The sequence below is a fragment of the Pinus tabuliformis genome, chromosome 8 (assembly GCF_031772625.1).
Source record: "Pinus tabuliformis cultivar Carrire ecotype Pingquan chromosome 8, CPIR1, whole genome shotgun sequence".
Lineage (NCBI taxonomy): Eukaryota > Viridiplantae > Streptophyta > Pinopsida > Pinales > Pinaceae > Pinus > Pinus tabuliformis.
The window spans coordinates 102,060,123-102,070,410 of NC_142294.1; positions in this window are offsets into that span (position 1 = coordinate 102,060,123).

Sequence of the window (10,288 nt, forward strand, 5' to 3'; positions counted from 1 at the left end):
TACTACTGTATATGTTTCATTTGAATAATTTTCATGTTTCAAAGACATGAGGAGAAGCTGAGGGTTTGCACCCTGCGGGATCTACCCAAACGTAGGACCTCCGGGTAAGGACACTCCTGCATAGTTCGGTAGAATAATAATTTAGGTTGTCTTCCTAAGAATTTCTTGTTGTTGTTTTCCATCTTCTCTATTGGGGTTCTCAACCCAAGACTATAGGGTGATCACCCTAGGGTCTTGGGTTGAGAACCCCAACAGAGTGAATGGAAAACACCAACAAGAAATGCTCAAGAAGACAACCTAAATGATTATTCTATTGAACTATGCATGAGTGTCCTTACCCAGAGGTCTTACGTTTGGGTAGATCCCGCGGGGTGAAAACCCTTAGATTCTCTTGATGTCTTTGAAACCTGAAAATTATTCAAATGAAACATATATAACAGTAGACACATAAAGCATGTTCATGATATTAACTTTAGATCATATAAATGAATGAACAATTACGCATCAATATAAGGTTATGTTGAAGCCCCGAAAATCGGGTCGACAACAAGGGGGATACCCACCCGGTCCGGACCTTGGTTGGCAGCTCCTTATCCGTTTGGTATAGTGGGTCCGACTGGGGATAATGGGACCAGTTTCCCAATCTAAAGGTGTATGTGTGTGCAGAGTTGGATGTTGCTGATCTAAGAATACTTAAAGCTAATCTAATTCAAACTTTTAAACTAAATCTATGCTATTGTAATCTAATGAAAAACAGCACATCTAATCTATGCTAACCCTGGGTGTATTTCTTCTATTATGTGATCTAAAGAGATTTCAAACAATAACTGGTAATAAAGATCATTCAGCTATCATAAGAATGGAAATCAATTAAGATGAACTACTTTGCATAAAAAATTAGGCAAAACAGTTGTGAACGACATATTGCATAATAAGTTATTCATATATCAGACATAAATAAATGGCTCCACCGTACAAAAGTGCCAAATGGTAACTCACACATTCACGCAATAACATATAAACAACTAAAACTGTATATCACTTTCAGAATATAAGCAGAAATGGCCAAGAGATAAAAGTACCATTTATGACTGATCCTACTCATAAGCTTCAAGCAACAATGATTTATCTCTCCTTGCTCTAACATCTACTAAGAGTAAAAAAGTGCAACATCAGTAGTAGATATCAAATGCAAACATTAATAAACCTTGATCCATCCATTCATCAAAACCCCCTCCGAGGGTGCAAAAGTGCATGTTCTGAGGACAAGTTTTTGACAAATTTCTGGACCCTTCTCCAAATGCATGAGAAGGGTTTAAATGCAGCTAACTAATCAACTTAATTACATAAATTTAGGATGTGGTTTAAATGACCGCCCTTCTTCTAAAGAAAAACTATTTCTAAAAACTGAATCTAATTCCTAACTATTTCTGCATTTACTCCTTAAATGTTGCGAGCATTCAACATTCGCCTGGGAAGAGTCGGCTGGTTGCCTTCTGCTTTTGTTTGAGCTATGAAAATAGAAATGGCAAGCGCTGGTATCACTTTTTAGTACACTAGAAGATATTTTTGAGAATTATCTTCTGGTTGGGCGAATTTACTGCGTATATACTTGGCAACAACCCAAATTTCCCTCAAACTGCTTCTGCTTTTGCTATTTCGGTTTCCGGACTTGCGAATCACTAAGAAATTCAGGGACTTTGCTTTCTGAACAATTTTCTTAGCGATGCACGATTAGCACTAGGCACTAATTGCACATCGAAAATTGCCTCTGTTCATTGATCCGGGCTTTTCTGGTGCGTTTTCCTTCTTTAGCGCCTTTTTCCTTTACCGGGTAGAAGTTTCAGGATTTTTGTAAACATGCTGCTTTTGTGAGCTTTCTGACCCTGAATGTTGAATCACCTATCGACCTCAGCATCTGTTGAGTGATACTCTGGAATCTGTGGTTCTGTTGCATGCGGCATCTATTCATGAAGGAATCTCTTCTCTATTCTCCGAGCATTGACGCATTCCCCTTTTCCTTAGATGTTTCCTACTCATTGCTTTGTATTGTTTCCTGTCTTTTATTCCTGCAGTTCACGCAAAGGAAAAGAGTAATGATAATAAATACTGATACGAAAGCTCTAACCTCTATGAATGTATAAAATCATGACACCCATCATGAACTGACTCTTCGAAAAACACAAAACCATCCTTCATTAACACTTTGGCATATGTTCATTAATTTATTTTAAGGCGCGTGCCTAATTTTTGGTTTACGGACAGCTTTTCTTGAATGTTGAACCGAGGAAATTTGCAATGGGCGATAGCAGCATCGCGTCATCGAATTACCTAGATGTGTCATTGCAAGCATTTTTTAGATTGGATTATCGCAGATCGCAGATATCGCATTTATCGCAGATCGCAGCATCGCGGATCACATGAGTCATTAAATCATTGTGTGCTGCTTATGCGATATTGCGATATGCGACGTCGCACATCGACCGTCGGAGATTTCTTAAGATTTTCATTTAAGATCACTTCTTAATGTGTGCGATGCGATGAATTTCACGTCGTTTCTTCGCAGTTTTTATTATGTTCATAAGGGGATGTTTTATCTTCTCCACGCGATGCGACATAATTTCAAGGAGTAGAATACAAAATTTTTTATAAAATGTTTTTTGGATTTTTTACTAAGGGTCCCCATTTGCTTAGTGTTATTGCTAATACTAAATAAAGAGGGGGGTTGTTGGTGGCCACAACAATGGCGATTCACTGGGAAGAATCAGTTATCTTTGCTTTTCTATTGAATCTTAACTTCCAAAATAGAAAAATTTTCAATATCTAAATTTTGTTATGGATAGATAGAGTACATTATGCCTTATCCTATCAATGATATTTTGTTTCAACCTCTTTCTATTCTAATTGTTTGCTTCCTCAGGCTTGCCCTTGTACTTATATCAGCCACTACTTGGTCTTTTTAAAGATAAAATAAAGTCTTCTCTGTGTGTTGGCTTTAAAATATGCTCATTTGTCGTAGGTAGCGCCTCTGCTGCCAGCAGGCATCCATAGCCTCGACAGGGTTACCTGTTACCCAGCAATGATCCTTTATCCCACTTAAGGCTATCTACAACCTTCGAAGAAAAATCCACATCGAAACTTTTTCCTTTTTTATTCTCAAAGAACAATGTCTTGGTTTTGTAGCCAAAATTATGACACAATCATTCACTTGATTTACACTTTTGCTGAACAAACTGGCTCGTGATGAGACCCCTTATCTTTTGATTGCAACAATCTTGAGTCGTTGCCCTATTTTGGTGGACAATATTGGCAAAGTCAGCAAGTTATAATATCTGTGATCATGATAAGCCGGCTCATGATGAGACCTCTTATTCTTTGAGATATGGTGTTTCTCGGATTGTTCCTCTGAATGCTGCGATTTTCTTTAGCGGGGAGGAAGTCATTGTTTTTCCTTAAGAAAGCTCTGGATGACAATAATAGAGTTTGAAAACAGCAGTTTTACAGAGAAGCCTTATTTTGCTATTGATACCTTTCATTGTGCTGATATAAAACAATTCCTTTGCTAAAGGTTGCTTTCATCAAATTTTTTGAAGTTGAAACTAGTATCATATCTAGGCTAAAGTTTTTAACTGTATCCGTCAATAATAAAAATCAGATTTTCAAAAAAATTTGCTACTTATACAAGCAAAAGCTCAAAATATGAAAGAGAATTGGTGTCTTTTCCGCGAATACTTGTAGTAACCACTTACAATTGGTTTTATTATAAAAAAGAAAAGAAAAACTATTCTAAAAAATAGAAGAATAATCTTCTATGGAAAATATATTTTAAGGATTTGTCCATTAACAGGCAAAGAATCCCTTCTACCTGCTAAATCCTGCAACACAAACGTTGATGGACCTATGACTTCAACAATCTGAAAAGGACCAAGCCACATCTTTTGAAATTTCATATCTTTGCCCTTTTCTAAATGAGCCTTATCCCATTTCAAAACTAAATCTCCCATCTGAAATTTTTTTTTGGTCATTATGCTTGAATCGAAAGAGGATTTTATTAGTGCTTGGTGATGAGCATGGGTTTTCTTAGCTTGTTCTCATTGTTCTTCTAATTTAATTATTTCCATTTGTCTTAGTTGTATGGAGGAAGTAGATACTTCATCGATGTATTGTACTAAAGACAAAGAGGGGATGACTAAGTGAGTTGGAAGAATCACTTCTTTCCCATAAACTAAATTAAAGGGAGAAGTGCCGATTGAAGCTTTCTTCGTTATTCTATCTACCCATAAAGCATTTACCAAAGCTTTGTGCCAATTCTTTTGGTTCTGGTCAACTGTTCTTTTAATAATCCTGATTAGGTTTTTAGTTGTTGACTCAGCTAACCCGTTACCTTGCGGATAGTAGTTGGTCGAATATTTCAGTTTGAACCCTCTTTTAAGTGCAAACTCAGTCATTGCATTTCCAAAAAAGTATGATACATTATCAAACATTAAAGCCATTGGCAATCCAAACCTAGTGATTATAAATTGATCTATGAATTCAATAATATTTTCAGAATTAGCTGTCTTGAGAGGAACTGCTTCTACCCATTTAGTAAAATAATCTGTTGCCGTAAGGATGTATCTATGCTGCTTAGAAGAGTGAGCAACGATCTCACCTATTATGTCCAAGCCCCTCTGACTGAATGGTTGCTCGATGTTTACCGGCTGTAGTGGCAGGGACGGCTTCTTTTGTCTTCCAGCAGTTGTTTGGCAGACTTGACATTTCCTTACGTAACTGTGTGAGTCTTTAAACAACGTAGGCCAGTAATATCCTGCATGTAAGATCTTATGTGCAGTAGCATCTCTAGCATAGTGCCCACCTGCTGGTCCGTTGTGGAGTTCTTGCAAAACTTTTTCAGCTTCAGTTTTCTCAAGACATCTAAGAAGAACAGAATCATAATTCTTTCTAAAAAGAACATCATTTATGAGCTGATATTGTTTAGCTTTTAATCTGAGAGCTCTTTTCTTAGTGTGATCTAGGTGTGATGGAGCATATCCGTTCTTAAGATAATAAATGATGTCAGCATATAATGATTCTGCATCGTTTAGGCTTACGTCATACAGTTGTACCTGTTCAGATGAATTTTCAGAAATTTGCGATGCTCCGGCCAACATTTTGCAGAAGCCTTGACCTCTTACAATGTTTGCTGGCTTGATCTCAAGGTCGTATTCCTGTAAAGCAGTGATCCAATTTGCTCTTTTCTCACCCACATCCTTCTGTACTAGAAGATTTCTTACCGCTGGAAACGGTACTATGATCTTAGTATGGGTTTTAAGTAGGAAAGGTCTGAAATATTTGACCGCTTTGAAAACAGCATATGGTTGTTTCTCCACGTCTGAATAGTTGAGTTCAACACCTTGTAAATTCGAGCTAAAAAATGCGATTGGAGCTTCCGCTTTTTCTTGATTTGCTTGAGTTAGAATCGCAGCATATGATTTCTCAGAGGCAAATGTGTATAAGATAAAAGATTCTGAAAAATTCGGAGTTGCTAAAGATGGAGCATTAATGATAGCTTGTTTGATCAGGTTGAATGCTTCATGTTCATCTTGACCCCATTTAAAATTTGAATTCTTTTTAATCATGGTTTGCAAAGGAGACACAATTCGTGAAAAATCTAGGACAAATCTCTTTACAAAATTGATTTGACCAAGGAAATATTGCATGGCTTTTTTATTATGAGGTAGGGATATTTCAGAAATTTCTTTGATTCTGTCAGGCTCGATGTGAATACCAGATTTTGACACTATGAATCCTAGAAGTTTCCCTTCACTTAGTGCGAAAAAAGATTTCTTTGGGTTAAGTGAAATCCCATACCTTAAACATCGTTGAAAGATCTATTTTAAGTCTCTGAGATGGTCGCTTCGCTTCTTGGAGTACACTGTTATATCATCCAAATAAATTACTACGGATTTATTGACTAGACCCTTGAATGCGATGTCCATGGCTCTCTGAAATGTAGCACCGACATTGATCAAACCAAATGGCATCTTCCGATATGCGTATGTGCCCCATTTAGTTCTGAATGTGGTTTTCAACTGATCATTGGGATGTACTAGCACTTGATTATATCCTGAAAATCCATCCAAGAAAGACATCAGTTTTGAGCCTACTACTGCCTGCAATATCTGCTCCATAGGTGGGAGAGGAAAATTGTCTTTTTGACAGGCTTTGTTAAGATTCCGAAAATCGATGCAGATTCTAATATCTCCGTTTTTCTTTCTAACGGGTACCATATTGGAGACCCATTTGGAATGTCTTACGGGGAAAATTATTCTGGCTTTTAACAACTTATTTAGCTCGGTTTTTATTTGATTTTCTAAATTGGGGTGGATCTTTCTCAGTTTCTGTTGGACAGGTTTTTCATTGTCAATCATAGGAATAGTGTGCTGAATGATAGAAGTGTCGTACATCTTCAGCTCATCGTAATTCTAGGCAAAGACATTTTTATATTGTCTCAAAAGACGAATATACGCTAGTTTTTCTTCAGGGGCTAAGCCGATGCCTAGATTAATGTTTTGTGGTTTATCATCGGTTCCTAGGTTTACTAATTCGTAGTTCAGAGTTGAACTGTAGAGCTTTGAATTGGCAGACCTTTTAAACCAATTTTTCAAATCGTATAAGTCTTCTAACTTAACCACTGATTTAGGTATAGCATTATCAGTGCCATTTTGTCATATTTGTTGATCGTGATGGTCTTCGTCAATTATCTGATTGGAGTAGGATCCTTCGGAAGTGAGAAAATTTACAATATCGGGATCGTCATTGAATACTCTCCAATTTGTAATGTTGTCAGGGATGGATGGTCTGAAGATTAATTCTATTGAGAATCTATCTGGACTAAACTCTTCAGAGGGAATAAGCCTAGAGGCTACGTTAGCCAAAAGGTCTGCGCTTGTGTTTTGGAGTCTCGGGATTGACGAAATATTGAATGCTATGAAATGCTCAGTCAGATCTTGTACTAAAGATTGATAGTGTTTTAAATGACTTGATAGGCAATGAATAGTATTACGTACCTGTTTGACGATGATATCAGAGTCTCCAAAGACTTGAAGATACTTGACATTCAACCCAATTGCTTTGTATAGGCCTTGCACCAAGGCTTCATATTCTGTTGTATTGTTTGTGCAATCGAATTCGAGTCTGCACGTAAGCATGGTCTTATTTCCTTCTGGACTAATCAGAACGCATCCTGCTCCTGCTCCTTCGTTAGATTTAGAGCCATCAAAATATAATTTCCAAAACAAAGATGTATTTATAGGTTTATCTACAAAATTAACACACTTTGAATTATCAGTTTGGGAAAAATTTTCGACTTGGGACAAAACTAAATTTTCTAAGTAAGGTGATGTATGAGCATTGAAATTGCCGAGAAAAGAATCTACTGAGTAATTGCCTATGATACTGCTGTTATACGCTATTGCTTCATTTTCTCCCTCCAATTCCATTACTATGTACTTCTGGTGTAATTCTCGTTCAACCTTTATTTGATTCGGTTTACCATTGTAGGGTAACCACATGTGTGACCAGTCGGTTGAAAGGTATCCATGGAGTTTCTCGGACCAATCCCTGCTAAGAATCAAGCCATAGAATTCTGGGATATCAGCCACTAGAATGTCAATAACCTGACATACCTTTGGGTTGGATGACAATGTTATGGTTACTTGATTAAGTTCACCAATCACTTCGACTTGAGATCGATCAAGTTGAACTATGTGCGCTGCGGATTTTTGTGGTTGAACATTTAACTTGGCACATATTGATCTAGGTAAAATATTCGTTGAAGCACCAGAATCTACCAAACAATTGTGCACATTTTTATTGAAAATTTCATAAGTGAGAAGGAAAGGGGGAGTGTGAGACCTTGATCTCCCTCCAATCAAGGCGATGTCATTTGGATCAATCTTATTGATCATGTTGGTTGGAGGTTTTCCCATGTTGTGGGAAGCTACAGCTGTAGGCAAAGGTGTAATAGGCACGGCATGTAATTCTTTCATGATTATCTTCTGTTGATGTTTCAATTTGCTCAATTCGTAAAGGGTAATATTAGCCCTAGTCTTTTTCATGTCGTCCATAATATTGTATTCCATTTCATCCGACACTATTAGTGTTTTTGATGGAGTTGTCTGATCTGATTGTACTGGGCTAGGTTGAGTCGCTTTAGTGGTCGTTTTTTTTGTTGCGACTTTATCTTTTGCTGCAGAGTTTGTACTCTTCTGCTTAGGGGTAGTTTGGGGAGGATCAAGTTGATTTTTGCTTCGAGTGCTAACCAGAAATGCTTCTTGATCTTCTTCTTGTGGGAGGATGAAATCCCACATTCCTTGTAATTCCACAACTTCTTCATCATCAGTCTGCCCTTCGGTGGTACTTTCTTCTTCTTCCTCTTCTTCGGATTCGACATTTGAAATAGCGTTGGGTGGTTTAACATCCATTGAAGGACCTCTTTTAAAAGCTCTGTAGGGCTTTTTCGAAGAAGTTTCTGCTACTTGTTTTTTTATGTCAATCATCTCATTGGACATGGTTTTTAATACTTTTTGCAATCCTTCCAAATCGAAAGGATCTTTCGTTTGTTTCTTCTTGGAGTCTTCCTTGAAGGTGAGTTTTTTAGACTTGCGTTCCTCTATCACAGATCTCTTTTCCAGTGCTATTACGCGTTTCTCTACTGCTATCGCCTCTGTCAAGTTTTCAACTAAGGTTGTTTTATTTTCCCTATCCACGAAGATTGCTAAGTTTGATGGTAAGGCCGTAATATACCATTCACATTGTACTTCTTCGCTGGGTTGGGAAGCAGTGGGAATTTTGTTGAGGATCTTATTGAACTGTAAATTGAAATCTTTGATGGGTTCTATAGCCTCAGCTTTAAGATTGGATAGGTCATTGATTAACGTTGCCGTTGATTTGTCATCACCAAACTTGGTAAGGAATTGACTTTGGAAAATGTCCCAACTTGTGATAGACCCGGAGGGTAATGAAAAGTACCATGACCCGGCTGTTCCTTGCATTGTGTAGGGAAAAAGCCGAACAACAGCATCTTCGTTAGTAACTCCATTGAGATTGACAGAAAGCATGAAATTGTTAATGTGTTCTTCAGCTAGCATGCCTGTTTCTGGATTGAATTTGGGTAGCCATTTCTCAGGATGGGTCGGTATTTGAATCAAGGGTGGAGGCATTAAAACTTCCTCAAGATTATTCCATGGAGACTAGGCCATCGTTGAGTTGCTAGTGAATGAAAGTGCAGAAGATGATCCTTGTGGCTGGGAAGATGAGGATACTATGATCGTAGATGATTGAAGAGGGGTTGTGGGAGTTCCAGTAAGCAGATGGATGATGGTTTGGAATGAAGATGTGGGTGGCTGACTTCATGGTGAGGGAGTTGAAATGGAGGATGTAGATGAAAGAGTCTCACTGTCAGACTCTTGTGGTGTTTTCCTCGCTCTTTTCCTGGTGGGGAGAGGCAATTCAGTTGGCTGGATGCCAAATTTTTCACTCTTTAATCTAGTCAGGGGATGAGCAGGATTGTACTGCGAAGTCACGCTGCTTTGAGATTTATCAGACCTCTGAGTAGAAATGGAAAATCCCTGGAGTTTGTGAATCAGAGTTTGAACTTCAGGGGGTTCAATGGTAGATTGGTCTGAAATATTAGGTTGTGTAGCAGCGGTTGATACTCGAGCGACTTCTGACTCTGGATTTAAGCATACTGGGGAAGTTGGGGGAGTTGATGAGGGCGATTTACTCTCAGAATGGTATTTAGATTTTGATTTAGGTGCCATTCATAGTTCGGGCCCTCCTTCTAGCGCCAAATATGTTGAAGCCCCGAAAATTGAGTTGACAACAAGGGGGATACCCACCCGGTTCGGACCTTGGTTGGCAGCTCCTTATCCATTTGGTATAGCGGGTCTGACTAGGGATAATGGGATCAGTTTCCCAATCTAAAGGTGTATGTGTGTGCAGAGTTGGATGTTGCTGATCTAAGAATACTTAAAGCTAATCTAATTCAAACTTTTAAACTAAATCTATGCTATTGTAATCTAATGAAAAATAGCACATCTAATCTATGCTAACCTGGGGTATATTTATTCTATTATGCGATCTAAAGAGATTTCAAACAATAACTGGTAATAAAGATCATTTAGCTATCATAAGAATAGAAATCAATTAAGATGAACTACTTTGCATAAAACGTTAGGCAAAACAGTTGTGAACAACATATCGCATAATAAGTTATTCATATATCAGACATAAATAAATGGCTCCA